Source organism: Akebia trifoliata, chromosome 7 (assembly GCF_017979445.1).
Source record: "Akebia trifoliata isolate Shusen 1 chromosome 7, ASM1797944v1, whole genome shotgun sequence".
Lineage (NCBI taxonomy): Eukaryota > Viridiplantae > Streptophyta > Magnoliopsida > Ranunculales > Lardizabalaceae > Akebia > Akebia trifoliata.
In genome coordinates, this window is record NC_141381.1 from 9,899,803 (window position 1) to 9,920,516 (window position 20,714).

Below are 20,714 nucleotides of genomic sequence, written 5' to 3' on the forward strand. Positions count from 1 at the left end.
CCCTTTTTTAAAATATGTGGGTCCCTCACCATGATTTGTCTGTGTACCAAAACTATATAGACTTTTAGAATAAAAATTACAATAAAAGATTTGCCTAACTTGCAAAGAAAATTCTTTTTTTTTTTATATATATGTTGCTGGCAGCAACACCACAAATCTTTTTTCCTTTTTTTTTTTTTTAGGGACAAGTCTATAGAGGCAACTGATTTAGTCAAAATTTCACAATTGAAATTCAGACTTTTAATTGACGTGCTTAAAACCTCTTATTGCTTGTTCTTTGCAACACCAAAAACAAAACAAAAAAATAAAAAGGTTATAAATGGAGGCAAGCTTCAATTTTTTGTTTTGAATTCTCCTACTTACCAACATCTAAATAGATGATCATACCATAACAGAAGCTTGGTGCAGCAATCAAATAAATGGTATATAGTAGTGGATGACAACAACATGGGCTTTTGGAAACCTCGTTGATTTGGAAAACCCATTCCCCAAAGCGGATACAGCGACAATGTGCATTGGTGTCCAGCAAATTTGAAACATTTACAATTAGATCATTGGTTGGGTGATTCTCTTTTTTTTTTTCACTCTTCTTTTTATGACATTTTTTTCTCTTGTTGCAAAAACAGGATCTCGCTAATCTAGTGAGTAAACACCCACCTTAAAAGATGTCTTCTGAACTGAATTTTGAAAACAAGCAGGAGAAGGCCTCACATTCTTTAGAGTTTAGGATTCTGGTTTGAACAATGTGAGACATTGAGAGATGAAAGAGAGAGAGAGAGAGAGAGAGAGAGGCGTTCCTCTCTGTTGCTGTTTTTTTTTGGTTTATTGTTTCTTCCATTGGGGAAGAAGACGATGTGCAGATTTAAAAAAAAAAGTTTTATTTTGGCACACCAAACATCTCATAATGTGGTGTAAAAAAAAAAAAAAAACAGCAACTTATTCAGGCACACGACGCACATCAGCATTTTACTGCTGTTGTCAGACCCTTAAAAAAATTCTCTTTTTACTATTTCGTTAATTCCTTTTTGCTGTTAATGGACGGCAAGCTAATTTTTTTTTTTTTTTAAACAAATACAAAAAAATTATGGAAGGGTACATCACACACCCTTAAATGAAAGTTTTGTTTTTTTTTTTTACTTTTTTTTTTATTTTCCCTTGCTGTCAATGGACAGCATCACCTAAACAAAAAAAAAAAATTAAAAAAAAAAAAAATCGATTTTTTCTTTTTTTTTTAAACAAAAAAACAAATATATAAAAAAAATGTCGCTGAAGGACACATGGCACCCCTTTAAATAAAAATTTTATTTTTTTTAATTAAAAAAAAAAAAATGCTTGAAAATAGAACCCAAAAATAATAAAATTAAAACTGCAAAATTTATTAGTCATCACTCCATCCTCAATTAAACCTCTTGATCTCTTTAATTATTTAGGGTCATTCTACACAACCCTCAATTGAACCATAGAAAATAGCATTGCAAAACAAAATACTCAAAGTCCACGCAATTAATCAATAAGCGAGCCATAAAAAATAAACAAACAAATAAACAAACAAAATAAACTGAACTAAAAAATAAAAAAAATCTAGGTCATCCTGGCAATGTTCCCATACTTGGGATTTTTCAAGTCTGATCCTCAATGTCCCCAGTGGAGTCGCCAATGAAAGCGCCCTCGATCCGCGGGGTACGCAGATCCGCTTTTGACCCTTGAGGTTTGGAAATCGCCACCTAGTTATCACGGTCTAGGAACCGATCAATGACTTTAAATAGATAAAGAACTAATCTAGAACAGAAAAACTGAATCCGAGGATCATGTTATGGGGTTGGAAGGTGTTAGGCACCAACCCCGCCCGGCCAAATCCAGTCTCTGCTAACTTCCCAAATAAGTTACATTGCTAAAAAAAACCTAGATAATAAAAATAAGAAATTATACATTTTCGATAATAAAGACCTTGTTCCCTTAGATTCGACAAAAATTGCTCCTTGTACCATACTCCTTACTTTGTTTTCTCTCCGAATTTGATTTCTGATCTCCGAGGCAAGGTATCTCTTTTTTTTTATCTGGACTCTTCGAGTTTGTTATGGATTTTGGGGTGTTTTTGGAGAGCTTTTAGGTGTTTTTTAGGCTAAAATTGAAGGAGGGATGTTAGGTAAGGAGTTGGGACTCCAAAACTAGGGTTTATGGGAGGCTAGGCGGGCTTTTAGACCTACTTCTCTTAGGGTTTATGACTTGATACGAAAATAGGGTGTGGGGACTTCTATTTATATATATATTTTTAAGAGTTGATTTAGATAGAATTAGTGTTTAATTAGAGTTCTTTTAGTTAGAGTTGTGTTTTAGTTAGAATTGTTTTAGGTAGAGTTGTGTTTTAATTAGAATTGTTTTAGGTGGAGTTGTGTTTTAATTAGAACTCTATTAGATAGAGTTATTATTTAATTAGAACTCTATTATGATTTTGACTTTTGGTCTTATTTGATTGACTTTTAATATTTTGACTTTAGTCTTAATTGATTGACTTGTAATATCTTGACTTCAGTCTTGCTTAATTGACTTTAATTTTGACTTTAGTCTACTTGATTGACTTTAATACCTTGAATTTAGTCTTGCTTGATTGACTTTATATTTTTGGAGAACCCCCCTCTATTATATCTTTAATTCTTTGGACCCCCAAATGGAGGAGTCCTTAAAGAAATATCTCACTAACCCTCAACAATTTTTCATGAGAGCCCGATTGATCGATTTTTTTAGTTCAAAATTTTAAATTAATTTCATTAATGTTTCACTTTAATTATTTAATGTTTTATTTATTAATTTTGAAAATTTTAATCATGAAAATTGTGAAATTACCGTTTTGCCCCCGGAAAGGATTTTTCACGTTTTAAGTCGATTTTTAATGTTCTAGGATGTTTTAGAATCAATTTTTCGTAAGGAATTCAATGGAAATATTAGTTTGTGTCATTTATAGAATTTTTTGTGTGAAATGATTGTGAACTTTATGAGGGGTATTTTCGTAATTTTATCAAATTTGTGAAAATTGGGGAAATGATTTATTTGATTTCGATTTGTTATTTTATCTGTTTGAAGGGATTTTCCTAATCGTAATGTAGGCTCTAGGGTTGTTTTGATGTTAAGGGTATTTTGGTAATTTGATCAATTTTTAGTGATTTTTATCGTGAAGCTTCTTTTTGACTAAAAAATGATGATTTTTAAGCTTTTGGAGTCGTGTTTTGCTAGCGTAACGTGGTTTCTACAATTTTATCAGTTCGAGATACCTCATCCGGATTTTTGAAACATTTCTGGTAATAAAATAAAGCATTGGAATAAACATTAATCGTTGGGAACCATTGCGATCGGGTTGATGAGTTGATTAATCAGGCGAGTGCAAAAATGAGGTGTCTACACCCACTTGAATCGTAGCTCAAATATCCCTACTTGGTCACAAAAATCTGGATAAAAAAATGCAGATTTTTTTTCCAACAAAGCCGAAGTAAAAGAACTTGATGAAGATCTATGGCATGACATTTCTACGAACTCGAGGTAGAGTTCTTTTCAAGCCGAAGAGAATGATGTAGTGGTTGCCCAAGCTATACAAATCCAGACCAGGCCTATATGGACAGCTCATATCCATCTCTTTCTGATCCAAATCCAAATCCAAAAGGAAACCCATTTTGTCCTACTTTTGACCAACCCATGATCCAAAACATTAAAGACAATGGGTGCGAAGTCCCATGCTAGAGAAATTTGGTCTCTCTCTCCTCTCATGAATTTTGTTGTTTTCTTGGAAAGTAACCCCTTCTTTCTTCAAACTTCTGTTTTGCTTAGAAACTTCGGTTTTGCTTGGAAACTTAAATTTCTTGTAATGTTTTTTATTAGAGAACTTAATTACTAGTTTCTGAAAATTTTCCTTGTAATCTCTTGATAAGCTTGAGTATTAAATGGAAAAGGGTCGTTGATGTTGATTAGAAAGAAGCTTTCTTCTTGCTTACACGCCATACCTTTGGAGTGTTGGAGTTGAGTGATTCCTCCTTGAAGGTAGGTGATTCCCTTCCATGGTTATTGAGTGATTCCAATCACCCTGGTGAGTGATTCCCGGTTATTTTCTTTTCTATTTTCCTTCACCAATTCCAGCCACAAAAATCTCCATTTGAAACAAATTGTCTCCACCCCCTTTTCTTCATCTTTGCTTCATTTTCTATCCCCTCTAATCAGCTCACAAACCAGTCCATCACCCACCATTTTGTCCATTTTTCAGCCCTTAGTTTCCATCAATTTCATTCCAAACCTTCATCCAAACAATCCTTCAACATTTTTCTCACCCTTGTAGCCCGAATTCCCTTTTGTCCTACATCAGAAGGAAAGCAAATGCTATGTGCAAGGAAAGATGAAGGGATAGGTTATCATTCCCCTTTAAATGAAATTATTGTTCAAAATAAATCCAACTCCCAAAACCACTCATCACTTGCTACAACTAAACTTGGTGTAACAAATTTGCTTAGTATTTGCATTTCCTTGAACAACTGAACTTGTTTTTTTAGTCTCTCCTTGGTAGTTATTAGTACTTTTGGAACTTAATTTCAACTTAGTTTCACTTCTTAATAGTATGTATGGATATTTGAGGTTTTCCAATTCAATATTGTATGCAAAGTCTCTTGTAGAGCTTATAACACCACAAGTAAGAAGATTCTTATTTGTCTAATGCATGCAATTCTTCATATTTTTATTTTCTATGGATGTTTTCTAGGTTCCATTTAGATGCAGGTTACATAATTTAGTGGTTAGCTTTTGTAGGAGAGCTTTCTAATGTATTAGTTTTTAGTTTTAGCGGACTATGGAATCCTAATTGGAACAATAGGGATTCCTCGAGCCAAAATGTATGTCCTTAGAACAATAAATTTTGTGTTTGTGTGCCATGAGTGTTGTGGTGAATTGGCCATTTTATGGGGCAACCACATATCCATGATGGTGAACAATCCATTTTCCCAAGGTTAGATGGGATGTTTGTTGCTTATATCCTTCTTTCCAGAAAAAGTCCACATCTTATGTACTTTATAAGGTTAGATGGATTGCTTATATTTATTTACATTATGGAGCTGTGCTTATTCTATTGATTGGCATCCTAGAACTTTTTTTGATGATTTTCTAATCATCTTTTAATGTAGATGGATCCATTCAATTGAGTATTCAAAAAGCTTGAAGGTTCCAATTCTGGAGGCACAAAATCAGTAAAACAAACTAATGAGTTTCTTAGAAAGGTAAGGAAGCCAAGCACATAAATGGCACAAGACCCAAAAAAATTTTCCAAGAATAATTTTCCTGAGATTTCATTGCAAAATTAAGAAGTATTATAACTACTAATTGTACAACAAAGAAATGAGCTCCACATGGTTCCTAATGCAGAGGAAGATTAGATTACCCATAGAATAGAAGATGGAGTTTTACGAAAATAAGTGAGTATCATAACTATTGATTGTACAAAAAAGATATGACCTCCATTGAAAAAACTTTGTGCTTTTCTGTTTATGTTGATGTTTCTCATACATGGTGATGGGTGATTTGGTGGTAATGCTTGAGGAGGTAGTTGTTGGTTTAAGTAAGAAGGAAGTAAGTACGAAACTTTATTTCTTTTGATGCATTTTCATCTAAAACTTCTATTTGTTTTATGTTAGTAAACGAAGGCATTCTGAACTTTAGAGCCATTATTAATTTTACTTTGTAAACAGAGCAGAAAACTTTGAAATCTTTTATAATATAAGTTGCCTTTTCTTCTCATTTTCACTCATTTTCACTCTAGACTTTAAAGACAATTTCATTTTATACTATTTACTTGTTTTCTATTGTCTTTGTAGTAGGTCATCTTGACCGCTCTTTCTTTAATGATACATTTACTTATCAATATATATATGGGGGTTGGGGTGGGGATGGGAGTGGGGGTGGATTGTAAAACCCCGAATTTTTAATTCGTATCTCGAGGAAAAAATAAATAGTGGACTTTTAAGAAAATCTTGAAAGTGGGACTTAGGGTAAAACTGTGGGACCTTATTTTGATCATTTTTAATAGAATCTGACCTCACCATTAGATTCAAAATGATTGAAAAACATAGTTTAGCCTGTAAGCACGCTCAAATGTGAGTCCAAATATAAAAGTTGCAAAATCCTCGATTACCGGGTCGGACCAGGCTAAAACAGTAACTTTTTGTTGGAGTAATAATTTTTAAAATTCGATCATACCATTGGTTACATAACGAAAAATTATTCAACATAGACTATTTATTTGTCATTTTTGGAGATCAGGAAGTTGAATTATCGCCAAAAACGAAAACGACATCAAGTTTAGGGGTCACGTCAGGCCAAAAATGTAAATTTTTGATGAAGACATAATTTGTAGAAATTGACTATACCATTAGATCCAGAACGAAAAATTAGGCGAAATAGAGTATTCGTTTGTCAGTTTTGGAGTCCGGATGGTAAAGTTATCATCGATCAAAACAATAACCAAAATACCGATTTCGTCCCGAGACCTTATATAAATAAATGTTTATTTTTTTATTTTACTATTCATCTTCCTCAACGCGTCAAACCAGCCACGTTTTTAAAAAAAAAACTTGTTTTTCTCTCGTTCTTCCAACGTCGATTCGTCGCAAACGATCTACTTTCAACGATCGCCGCAGAAGGGAGAAATGTCCGCAGCTACGTTCTCTACAAAACCCACCCAACCTTCTTCGTTTCACTTTCTATTTTTCACCCGATATCGTCAAAAATCAGCCGTATTCGGATACGAAAATTTCGAAACTTTGACCTCGAATTTCGTCCGTTTCGGGGTCAAATCGCTTTCCGACGCAGAAGGAAGAAACGTCCGCAGCCTCATTCTCTACATAACCCAACCAAGTTCCTTCCGTTTTCTCGTCTTTTTCACCCCGTATAGTCAAAAATCAGCCGTATTTTTATACGGAGATTTTTGTAACTTCGACCTCGGTTTTCATCGATTTCGGGGTCAAACCACCTTTCGCTGTAGAAGGGAAAGAGACGAGCACGTCGAGCTCTTCGAAACCACCGGGTCGGTTTCAAAAATCAGCCGCTTCGAAGTTCGGTCCGCCTCGATTTTCGCCCGATCGCCTCGATTTCCGCGCACACGCTTTGATCCTTTCGCCTAGACATTGTAAGGAACTCTCAATTTCTATTAGTAATCATAGATTGTGAAAATTGCATTTAGGATTTTATTGGAAAATTTTGGATGTATTTCCGAAATATAGAATTCTTTGTTTATTTCAAAATTCACGCCAGAAATTACATGTTTGATATGTTTAATTGTATTTTTAACAAATTATACGTGGGTAGAGTATTTTAAACGGTTATTACCATAAATTGGGTCTTGTGCACTGCTCGGACCCCGTTTTGATATGAAATTTGTATTTTTTTTTCATATATTGATAGAAATAAATTGTATAGTTGAAAAATGTGATTTAATATTCAATGAACTCATATTGAGTTGATGAATATCAGAAAATGGATATTTTATGATGAAGAGATTGAAAACTGTAAAAGTCGAAAAAAAGGGAAAAAGGGTATGAAACGGTAAAATGTCAGAGTCACACCCGAGGGGTGATGTCTGCATTTTACGTTGTTGTGTTGTATGCAGGTTGGTGAACGGATATCCAGGGATAATGTTACTGGTTGCATGTTTATTTACTTTCTGTTAGCGCGAGGCGCTCTGTTATGTTATTTATTTTAGGCCGGGTGGCCACACTTGCATGGTAGGAAACTGGATATCTATTCTCAACCTTGTATTGTTAATTTCTCTTTTGTTTTCAAATGAAAATAATATATATAAGTAGCTATTTTGTGAGCTGTTAAAGAGTTTATGAATGCCTGAAGGGATAGTGCATCATATCATCCGGAGTGGTGTACTATCCTGGGATGTACGGTAGGGACCACCAAACTCATACGTGGTATGGGACGCGTATGAGAGTGGAGTCACAACTGGAATCCGGGTTTATTCCTCTCTATCTTTACCAGTGAACTTGTAATGTAAAGGTGGTCGTATACGAATAGTTTGTATATTTGGGAATCACATGTACGCCTGATAGGCATAGACGAAGATGATTGGTCAGTGATCACTAACAATCTATAGTAGTCGAACGTTCTGACACATCGAAAAGAGACCCATTGCTTACGGTCACGTCAAACGGCCAGCCTGAGCCGGATAAATGGTCAACCAAACGTGGTAAGGGCAGCGACCGGCCACAAAATCAGGAACTAAAAGCCAGAGAGAAATTGTAACATCATGTCCCGACTGGGAGCGATGCAGTCGTGAATCCCAACTCTCTAATTCCAATACTCCACCATTGTGTATTATGTATCTATTGCTTATTTTGATATATAAGATGAAATGATGTTTTGTTTCCATTTGATCAATTAGATTTGTATAAAAAGAGAATGTTATAGTGAGTACTGCTGATCGATGAAATGTGAGTTTTAAAATGTTTAGTTGCTCATCCCTGGCTATATGTACCAGTTAATCGTAGTTTTCTTCTGTAAAATTTTGTTTATTTTAAAATGATTCAGTATGTTTATTCGTTCATGTTAGGAGAGGTTATTGGTAGAAATTGTTGCTTCCTTACTGGGTAACCCTTGTTACTCATCCTTTCCTTCTCTATTTTTTTTAGTTTCAGATCTAAAGCTTGGCGAGACAAGTATAGAGCACGAGTGAGAATCATCTGGTGGGTCAAATAGATAGCCAGACTTTGTCACTTGGTAAGTATTGGAGTTATACTCCATTTGTCTAGGAGTATTATAGATTTGTATTGAGCGTTAGGATTCTTGTTAGAGTGAGAAAATTTGTATAATCCTGTATTCTAGTTATTCTTCCGTACTCTGATAATTCGTACGTTATTAGACGTGTATAAGCTTCCGCTAGTATTATATTTTGTATATGTATGCAGGATTGTATGTCGTTTATCAGGTGCAGGTTGAACGCCTTGGAATGCTAACATAAACAGAGGAGACCATGCCGAAATTTCGAGGTGCCACTTAGTACCTCGAGATCTGACATGGGGATTTGTGTTAGCGTTCGGCGGGGCGCCACAGATGGTATCAGAGCATAGTATTAGATCCGTATGGGATACTGATCTGCTATGTTTTGAAGAATTGGCTGATACCACAGTTATTAGAGCGATAATCATAGAATGTCACTAGGAATTCGGTATCCGAGCTCATTAATAATTCCGTATTGGAATTATGAGTTTTTCTATGTCTAGAAGTCTATAGAGCCTTGTAAGCCTAAGATAGGATTCTAAGTTTATTCTGTTAGTAATGGAAATTGAGTCCATTACTAAGTTCCAAGCTACGATAGTAATTCATAGTTAGGTAAGAGCGATTTTTGCCGTATTCTGATAATTGCCTTGTTACAGATAAACACAAGCAAGAAGAATGGACGAGGCAGAGGCTGAAACGCAATGTAGACGAGACAGATTCTAGACCCGACCACTAACCTAATAGCACAGTTAATGTCGTTCATGGGACAGATGGTTGTGTCTCATATCAAGTCTAAGGGGAAAGTATGAATAATACAACCACCACCTTGAAGCCAAATAGAAGGAAGACAATTAGTTTCTAATAAGCGATAAACAATTACGGAACTAGTAAATTCATAGGAAAAATAACCATACATGAGGAATGAGATGATAGACATACATACTCGATGGATGGAAGAATTTTATAAGAAACAATAACACATACCACTAAATCAATCGAAAGAAAGAGTTATGATATATTACGAATGTGGCAAATTGGAACATATTAGGAAATAATGTTCTCTATCATAGTCGCGAGCAAGGATTGTGACCCAGGAGAGAGTACCTGTCTCCAACGAAGTTTTGGAAGGTACAATTTCCAATTATAATGTTAGAACGAGAAGTTTTACTCAATATTGGTTCCTCTAGATTATATAATTCTGTGAAGAGTTTGCACACTTACTAGAGCTAGAAACTATTGACACGAATCGAGTAATGAAATTATTTATACTATTGGGAAGCCTGCAAAGAAAGAATAAGATTTTTGGAAGATCATTTAAGAACTTGCAAAATAGGTATTAGAATAATTGTAAAGTGTGAAAAGACAAGTGATGTTCAATTGGTACGCTAGTCTTTATATCAATAGTCTAGTCAATTACCCGTATATTACGCTAGTAGAAAAGCAGGTGTTGCTTGTATATCCTTCATGTCGAGAGCTACTTCTTCGAATATCAACACAGGGAGTTGCGTATCTTTCCTTTCGATTGAAGATGACTTAACTTTGGGAGGCCTAACGATTGAACTATTAGATAAAGCAACTCTTGCTTTACGACTTCTTGAATCGATTTTCCTCATTTGAAAAGATAGATCATCTTTTCCCTTTTATCTTTCTATCATCGATGTCGGTTCTAACTCTTCTTTTGCCTTCTCCTTTCACGATCGCCTACCAGTAGAGAAATTCATTATTATCGTTCTCGTTACGTGATCAATGTTTTCTATAGACAAGCGCTTACTTCGAGACTTCGATTGTGACTCATTTTCACTCCTCGAAACGAAAGCGTTATAAGTAAAGATTATGATTCCATAGAAGCAGCGGCTACCACCTACCTGTGCCCACATCCATCCTAAAGCGATTTAGTAGAGTATAAGTTAAGAGGTGGGCCAATGTAAAATGTGAGAAAGAATAATCTTGTGACAATGTTGCATTAATTTTGACTTAATGGAATTGTGAGAAAATAAATGTAGGATTTATCCCCTTGAGTAAGATTTTAAATTATAAAGGTTATGACAGAGGTTTTGAGGAAATATCGCAATAAGTAAAAATGTAATATCGAATCGAATATAAGGATAGTGGTGTATTGCGGTAAGACTATACTTTTCGGAGTAATATACATGATAATTATGAGTAAAACATAATAGACGATGTAATTGATGAGAGAAGTAAAGATAAAGAATAGAGAAAATGTGAAAAGATTGTTGTTGATAGACATTGGTGGGGAAGTGATACAAGGAAAATTGATTGTTATCTTAGGGTTAACAGATACTGGATTTGTTGGAGTATGAATTTGAATTAGAGTAATAAATTAATGAATATACAGAATATGGGAGACATAAGTCTACGAGTTATAAATGAGATTGACTTGGGACTAAGAATAGATGATAATCGAAAATAAGTGTTGTTTCTTATATATGTCGTATTAGTAAAATCGCGACAAAGCTCAATAAGGTATGATTTAAATTTCGAGGACGAAATTTTTATTAAGGGGGGGAGAATGTAAAACCCCGAATTTTTAATTCGTATCTCGAGGAAAAAATAAATAGTGGACTTTTAAGAAAATCTTGAAAGTGGGACTTAGGGTAAAACTGTGGGACCTTATTTTGATCATTTTTAATAGAATCTGACCTCACCATTAGATTCAAAATGATTGAAAAACATAGTTTAGCCTGTAAGCACGCTCAAATGTGAGTCCAAATATAAAAGTTGCAAAATCCTCGATTACCGGGTCGGACCAGGCTAAAACAGTAACTTTTTGTTGGAGTAATAATTTTTAAAATTCGATCATACCATTGGTTACATAACGAAAAATTATTCAACATAGACTATTTATTTGTCATTTTTGGAGATCAGGAAGTTGAATTATCGCCAAAAACGAAAACGACATCAAGTTTAGGGGTCACGTCAGGCCAAAAATGTAAATTTTTGATGGAGACATAATTTGTAGAAATTGACTATACCATTAGATCCAAAACGAAAAATTAGGCGAAATAGAGTATTCGTTTGTCAGTTTTGGAGTCCGGATGGTAAAGTTATCATCGATCAAAACAATAACCAAAATACCGATTTCGTCCCGAGACCTTATATAAATAAATGTTTATTTTTTTTATTTTACTATTCATCTTCCTCAACGCGTCAAACCAGCCACGTTTTTTAAAAAAAAAACTTGTTTTTCTCTCGTTCTTCCAACGTCGATTCGTCGCAAACGATCCACTTTCAACGATCGCCGCAGAAGGGAGAAATGTCCGCAGCTACGTTCTCTACAAAACCCACCCAACCTTTCTTCGTTTCACTTTCTATTTCACCCGATATCGTCAAAAATCAGCCGTATTCGAATACGAAAATTTCGAAACTTTGACCTCGAATTTCGTCCGTTTCGGGGTCAAATCGCTTTCCGACGCAGAAGGAAGAAACGTCCGCAGCCTCATTCTCTACATAACCCAACCAAGTTCCTTCCGTTTTCTCGTCTTTTTCACCCCGTATAGTCAAAAATCAGCCGTATTTTTATACGGAGATTTTTGTAACTTCGACCTCGGTTTTCATCGATTTCGGGGTCAAACCACCTTTTGCTGTAGAAGGGAGAAGAGACGAGCACGTCGAGCTCTTCGAAACCACCGGGTCGGTTTCAAAAATCAGCCGCTTCGAAGTTCGGTCCGCCTCGATTTTCGGGCCGATCGCCTCAATTTCCGCACACACGCTTTGATCCTTTCGCCTAGACATTGTAAGGAACTCTCAATTTCTATTAGTAATCATAGATTGTGAAAATTGCATTTAAGATTTTATTGGAAAATTTTGGATGTATTTCCGAAATATAGAATTCTTTGTTTATTTCAAAATTCACGCTAGAAATTGCATGTTTGATATGTTTAATTGTATTTTTAACAAATTATACGTGGGTAGAGTATTTTAACGGGTTATTGCCATAAATTGGGTCTTGTGCACTGCTCGGACCCCGTTTTGATATGAAATTTGTATTTTTTTTCAATATTATTGATAGAAATAAATTGTATAGTTGAAAAATGTGATTTAATATTCAATGAACTCATATTGAGTTGATGAATATCAGAAAATGGATATTTTATGAAGAGATTGAAAACTGTAAAAGTCGAAAAAAAGGGAAAAAGGGTATGAAACGGTAAAATGTCAGAGTCACACCCGAGGGGTGATGTCTGCATTTTACGTTGTTGTGTTGTATGCAGGTTGGTGAACGGATATCCAGGGATAATGTTACTGGTTGCATGTTTATTTACTTTCTGTTAGCGCGAGGCGCTCTGTTATGTTATTTATTTTAGGCCGGGTGGCCACACTTGCATGGTAGGAAACTGGATATCTATTCTCAACCTTGTATTGTTAATTTCTCTTTTGTTTCAAATGAAAATAATATATATAAGTAGCTATTTTGTGAGCTGTTAAAGAGTTTATGAATGCCTAAAGGGATAGTGCATCATATCATCCGGAGTGGTGTACTATCCTGGGATGTACGGTAGGGACCACCAAACTCATACGTGGTATGGGACGCGTATGAGAGTGGAGTCACAACTGGAATCCGGGTTTATTCCTCTCTATCTTTACCAGTGAACTTGTAATGTAAAGGTGGTCGTATACGAATGGTTTGTATATTTGGGAATCACATGTACGCCTGATAGGCATAGACGAAGATGATTGGTCAGTGATCACTAACAATCTATAGTAGTCGAACGTTCTGACACATCGAAAAGAGACCCATTGCTTACGGTCACGTCAAATGGCCAGCCTGAGCCGGATAAATGGTCAACCAAACGTGGTAAGGGCAGCGACCGGCCACAAAATCAGGAACTAAAAGCTAGAGAGAAATTGTAACATCATGTCCCGACTGGGAGCGATCCAGTCGTGAATCCCAACTCTCTAATTCCAATACTCCACCATTGTGTATTATGTATCTGTTGCTTATTTTGATATATAAGATGAAATGAATGTTTATTGTTTCCATTTGATCAATTAGATTTGTATAAAAAGAGAATGTTATAGTGAGTACTGCTGATCGATGAAATGTGAGTTTTAAAATGTTTAGTTGCTCATCCCTGGCTATATGTACCAGTTAATCGTAGTTTTCTTCTGTAAAATTTTGTTTATTTTAAAATGATTCAGTATGTTTATTCGTTCATGTTAGGAGAGGTTATTGGTAGAAATTGTTGCTTCCTTACTGGGTAACCCTTGTTACTCATCCTTTCCTTCTCTATTTTTTTTAGTTTCAGATCTAAAGCTTGGCGAGACAAGTATAGAGCACGAGTGAGAATCATCTGGTGGGTCAAATAGATAGCCAGACTTTTTCACTTGGTAAGTATTGGAGTTATACTCCATTTGTCTAGGAGTATTATAGATTTGTATTGAGCGTTAGGATTCTTGTTAGAGTGAGAAAATTTTGTATAATCCTGTATTCTAGTTATTCTTCCGCACTCTGATAATTCGTACGTTATTAGACGTGTATAAGCTTCCGCTAGTATTATATTTTGTATATGTATGCAGGATTGTATGTCGTTTATCAGGTGCAGGTTGAACGCCTTGGAATGCTAACATAAACAGAGGAGACCATGCCGAAATTTCGAGGTGCCACTTAGTACCTCGAGATCTGACATGGGGATTTGTGTTAGCGTTCGGCGGGGCGCCACATGGATCATGGACATAAGTAAAAGAGAAATTTATTAAAACCGTACAGTTTTCATAATTATTTACCAAAATGGTACACTGTAGCAATTAATTCCAAAAATAATAATTTACCATTTTCGGAATTAATATTTTTTTTTACCAAAACGGTAAAAATAGTAAAATTAAAATTTTTTTTTTTTCAAAGATACCCTTTTTTTTTTTACATATGTATTTACCATTTTAATCTTAACAATAAATCAAAATCCAACTAAATCTTTGGATTCTTTATAATCTTCCCAACACTAACAAAAACCTGCACTTCGTATTCTCCATCTTCTCAAATCTAAGACGTTTTCATCTCCTCTCATCTTCTGAATCTGAGACGTCTTCATCTCCTCTCTTGTTTGAATAGATCTTCGACTACACCAAAGTCCATCTCCCTAAATCTGAGATCATATCTTCATCTTCTCTCTAAGTCGATTCACTCTCATGCTCTATTGACTCTCTAAATTGATCTCCTCTCTTAGGTTTTTTTTTAACATATTTAAACCTATATTTGTTTGGCTAGTAGTTCAACTTCATTATTTTTTGTTTTAGGATTATTTTTGTATACATTGTGATTGATTAATAGTTCAACTAAATTGTATTTTATTTAGGGTTAATTTTATTTTTTTACATATTTTAAATTTGTTTTTTTAGTAATATCTCAATTAAAATCTTTATTATGTTTATATATATATATTTTAACCTACATTTTTACTTGTTGATGATTCAACTAAATTCCTTCACGTTGGTTTAGGTAATTTTTATTTTTTTATGTTTTACATATTTAAACTAACAAAATCATGAGATTTTGAACTACATTGTAATTGATTAATAGTTCAATTAAATTCTATTTTATTTTAGGGTTAATTATGTTTTTTTTACACATTTAATTTATTTTTATTGATTATTGCTCAATTAAATTCCTTCCTTCTTGTTATTTAAGGATTTTTTTATATATATTTTAACTAAGAAAATCTTGAGATTCTCATCTCCTATATTTTATTTTATTAATTTTAATGAAAATAATCAATTCAACTAGTTCGAGAAAGTTTTTTAAATAAATCTCGAAATCTTTATTGTTTGAATGTCTAAGAAATAAAATTTGAGGTGGAGAAAAAAATTATTACCGTATTCCATGATTAACCCTTTACTCGGACAATTTTCTCAAAATTCCAAGTATTTTGTGTCTATGATAAAAAAGAAAAAAAGTCAATCTAAACATGAAGTTATCACATTAGATTTTGGGTCTAATCATATCCATTAACATCCCTAGAAATATATAAGTAGCATCTAATGTATACTTTCATTCTATTGAGTCACGATTGCAATAATCAACATTTGTCAGAAAAGATTTATTTGTATATTTGATTCTTTATACACTTGAATATAATGAAAAAACTCAATGTTAAAAGGTTTCTTTTGACATGAGATTGAAATGTGTTATACACAGCCATCCACATAGCCATCCTATCGGCCATCCTCACGGCCATCCTCACAGCCATCCACATAGCATCTACACACAAGTTTTTTGAAAGATTTATGATGTATTTTTTTTTTAAATTGGGGCCAAATTTAATTAAATAAGATTTTTATAATCAAATATATATATTTTTTTATGATAAATTTTAGGAAAATGCTCACGATACAATAGAAGCTTAAATAGATTTATCGAACATTGAAATAATGTCAGAAGAAGCCTTTTGACTTTATATTAGAATGTATTTTATTCAATGTCAGAAGGAACCTTTTAACATTAGATCAGAAGTATTTTATTCAATGTCAAAAGGCTTCTTCTGACATTAAATCAAAATATATTTTATACAATGTCAAAAGATTCCTTTTGACATTAGATCAGAATGTATTTAATTTATAATGTTTAATAAAATATATAGTTTTTCGCTTTATAGAATACTTTTGTTGCATTGTGGTTCATTAAAGTTCATATCATTTGGACCGTCTCTTCTAAGAAATGATCCATCTTCCATTTCCACAGCTATTCTATCAGCTATCCTCTCGGCTATCCTATCAGTCATCTACACAGCCATCCACACAACTATCCACATAACCATCAGCTATCCTATCAGTCATCATCACAACCATACTATCATCTTGAGCCCGATAATACAGAAAATCAAATCAGAATTTTGGATAAAAGTTATTAGATCACATCATTGTCCTCGGTAGTGACGCCAATTTGTTCAGTGTAGATTGATGATAAAATAATAAACAAAAAATAAAACTTCACTAGCAAGGATCGATCCACAAAGAAAACATTGAATCAACGATTTTTTCAATTCAAAATCAAATGAGATTCGAAATTAACAAATTAACAAAAATAATTTACGAATAATTTTAAACTAAACTAAAATGGACTATATAAACTATAAAAGAAAGGTTAGATAAGTCAAATCCATTATAGCATTAATCTTAAATAAAACAAGTATTTAATCATGTTTATCTTAATATACTCAAATAAAGTTAATGCCTGTTGATCGAAAAGTGAATCTGATTTAGCACAAATAATAATCAAATATTGGGTATTTCCTTTTAAATAAATAAATATTAAAATTCTAATCCAAACTACCGAAAAGTAAACATGATTTAACTTGACTTTATCTAGAACTTACGATAATTTAAAATAGTTTTTAATAATTACTAATAAAAATGAAACACATAAGAATATAAATCAACCTGGGTTCATATGCAAGTTTTAATTAAAACAATCATTTGACTTCATAGAAAAATAAATAGAAAAACAAGATAGATGAGAAAAAGAAAAATTATTTTCTTTTATTGATCTTGATTTAAAACTAACAGTATCTCCTTACAATTTTAAAACTAATAACGAAAAAAAAAAAAAAAACTGTAAAACTATAAAAGAACAGAAGAAGAGAGGTTGATCTAAAACTAGGGTTCGAAAATCTTCACTAAATAAAATTACCTCTAAACCTCACCCCACTTCAATACAAAGTATGTGTATCTGCTAAGATCCTACATAAATCTCGAACAATTTTCCACTGATACCACTGCACTGGCCAAGTTAACCAAAGAACCACAGTCCATGTGGGCCCAATGGCCTATAATTTGATCTTTGGTTTTGTTTCGAATCTTATATTGTAGTCGAATCTTTGGATTTTTTCTAATTTGCCTAGAAATTTTACGAACATCTAAAAATACCACGAGTCTTTCAATCCTCCACATGAATAGTAGAAAGCTTGCGAGAGATATTTCCCCTTACTTCCCTAATTGAACCCTATTATTTTCTTGAAACGCGTAACTTATATATTTTTGTTGGGAATGTGATTTTGACCATAATGATTTTTAAACATGAAAATATATATTAAATTTAATAAGGGCCGAGATTTGAACATGCAATGCATCTCGATGATGTGTTGACTAAATTCGTTAAACTTTAAATCTCCTGTCCATATGACTCCAACCCATTTTTTTTTTTACACACGTTCACTTTCACCCTGACGATTTGAGTTGCAAGTTCTTCCATCAAAACTCACAAACCCAATCTCCTTCTCCTTCTCCTTCTCCTTTTATACCTCTCAAGAACTGTAATATCTCTTTCTGTTGAAAATCAATCATTCTTTGTAGTTCTCTCTCACTTACTCACTATATAACATACTGCAAAGCTTTAATACTCTAATTTTCAAATTTTGTTGAGGAATCGAAAGGAATATCATAGATAAACATTAAGTCTCTTTCTCTTTATCTGTCGTTGAACCTGAAGAAACCTTATTAAAATATATAGTTCTATTCAATTTGATTTTTGGATATTTTTTTTCTTAATTTCATGAATTAGATTTAGAGTCATCTAAAAAACTTCAAACTTTTGTATGAATGGGACTTGTGAAAGTACACAATCTTGATATCTGTAAAAGGCTCCAAAGTGAGGTGGTTCTGATCTTCTTTATGCTCTTTTATGCTCATAATGGTTAGAACTAGAGAGAACACATATTCAACCCCTACTGCAGAAAGACCAAGTGAAAGGGTACACTCGACCAATGAACATCACGAAGAAATCATTCCTAGAGGTCCCATTAATACTTCAGTACTTAGAATATTTAAGACGCATAAGGCATTTTTTATTTGGCAATCACAAGTAAGTTCTACATAAGCTTTTCAATTATTTGATATAATTAGTTATTAGACAAATTATTTTTCTTATTTTCTTCATATAATCATTTGTAGGAAAGCGATGCTTTGACGATATTCAATCATTTAAAGAAGTTGGATGATTGGGACTTCAAAATAAAGACTACTGCATTTTAAGAAAAAGTTAAAGCTTCGGGTCTCTTAAATCTTGCAAGGTACAAACACCAATATCTTAAGAAGACTTTGTTAACCACATTTATTGAGCGATGGCAATCAAAAATCAACACATTTCATCTCCCATTCAATGAGATGACGATTACATTAGATGACATTGACCATATATTGGGTATTCCAATTATCGGTAAATCCATTTTTGTGAGGTCATTACTTGGTTCAACGACTAGAAATTTAGTAATGGAGACTTTGGATCTTCAATTTGAAGAGGTGGTGGCAGAAATGCTTACAAATAGGGGTCACACAATTTCTATCAATTGGCTCATTCAGAATTTTAAATGGTATAGGTACACTACAACCCCACAGGAAATAGACTGTGTTATTACAAGGTACTTGTTATATGTTTTGGGGTGTACCATTTTTGGGAATAAAACCTGTAAAATCCTAAATTTTTTATTCGTATTTCGAAGAAAATAAATAGTGAAATTTTAAAAAAATCTTGAAAGTGGGACTTAGGGTAAAACTGTAGGATTTGGTTCTGATTATTTTTAATGAAATCTGACCTCACCATTGGATTCAAAATGGTCAAAAAACATGCTTTAGCTTGTAAGTACGTTTAAATGCGAGTCCGAACAGAAAAGTTATAAAATTTTCGATTATTGAGTCGGATTAAGTTAAAATAATAATTTTTTGTTAGAGTAAGAATTATTAAGATTCGATCATACCATTGGGTTCATAATGAAAAATTATAGAAAATAGACTATTTACTTGTCATTTTAGAGTCTAAAAAATTGAATTATTGTCAAAAATGAAAATCATGTCAATTTTAGAGTCCCATTGGGTCAAAAAAATAAATTTTCGTTAAAGATATAATTTGTAGAATTTAATCACACCATTAGATCTGGAATAAAAAATTAGACAAAATAGAGAATTCATTCATTACTTTTGGAGTCTAGATGGTCAAGTTATCGTCAAACGAAACAATAGGTAAAATATCGATTTCATCCCGCACTTATATAAATAATTTTTTTAATTCAAAATACTATTCATCATCTCAATTCGTCCAAAAACTAGTCAATGTATTTGACGAAAATAATTAGTTTTTCTCTCGATTTTTAACCCCAGAGTCACCGCGATCGGGTCACCGTCGACTTTCGATGTAAGAGGAGAAAAGGTCCGCAGCCTTGACATCTACAAAACCTACCCAACTTCTTCTCGTTTTCTTTTCTCTTTCTCCTCGTATCATAAAAAATCAGCTATATATATATATACAGGATTTAGCAACTTCGACCTCAGATTTCATCTGTTTCGGGGTCAAACCGTCTTCCGTCGTAGAAGGGAAAAAGGACATAGGCATTGAAATCTTCGAAACCACCGAGCCATATTAAAAAATTAGCTACCTTGAAGTTCGATCAATCTCGATTTCTATGCCACTCATTTGCACACGCGCTTCAATTCTTTCGCACAGAGATGGTAAAAAACTTTCAATTTCTATTAATAATTGTAGATTATGAAAATTACATTTAGGATTTTATTAAAAATTTGGGATGTGTTTCCAAAAATATAGAATTCAATTGGTTATTTAAAATTTTACGCTAGAACTTGCATATTTGATATGTTTAATTATATTTTATAACAAATTATACGTGGGTAGAATATTTCACCGAGTTATTTCTGTCAATTGGGTCCTGTGCATCACTCGGATCCCATGTTGATCTAATTTTGATATTTTTTCAATGTTATTAAAAAAATAAATTTCATAGTTGAAAAAATGATTTAATATTAAGTGACCTCATATTGATCTGATGAATATCAAAAAGTGAATATTTTCTTTCGAAAGATTAAGAACTACGAAAATTGAAAAAAGGGAAAAAGGGAATGAAACGGTAAATTATCAGAATTACACCCAAGGGATGATGTCTGTATTTTACATCCGAAAATATGAGATGTCACACCCCGTGCACGTGCCAAACTGGACCCGTGAT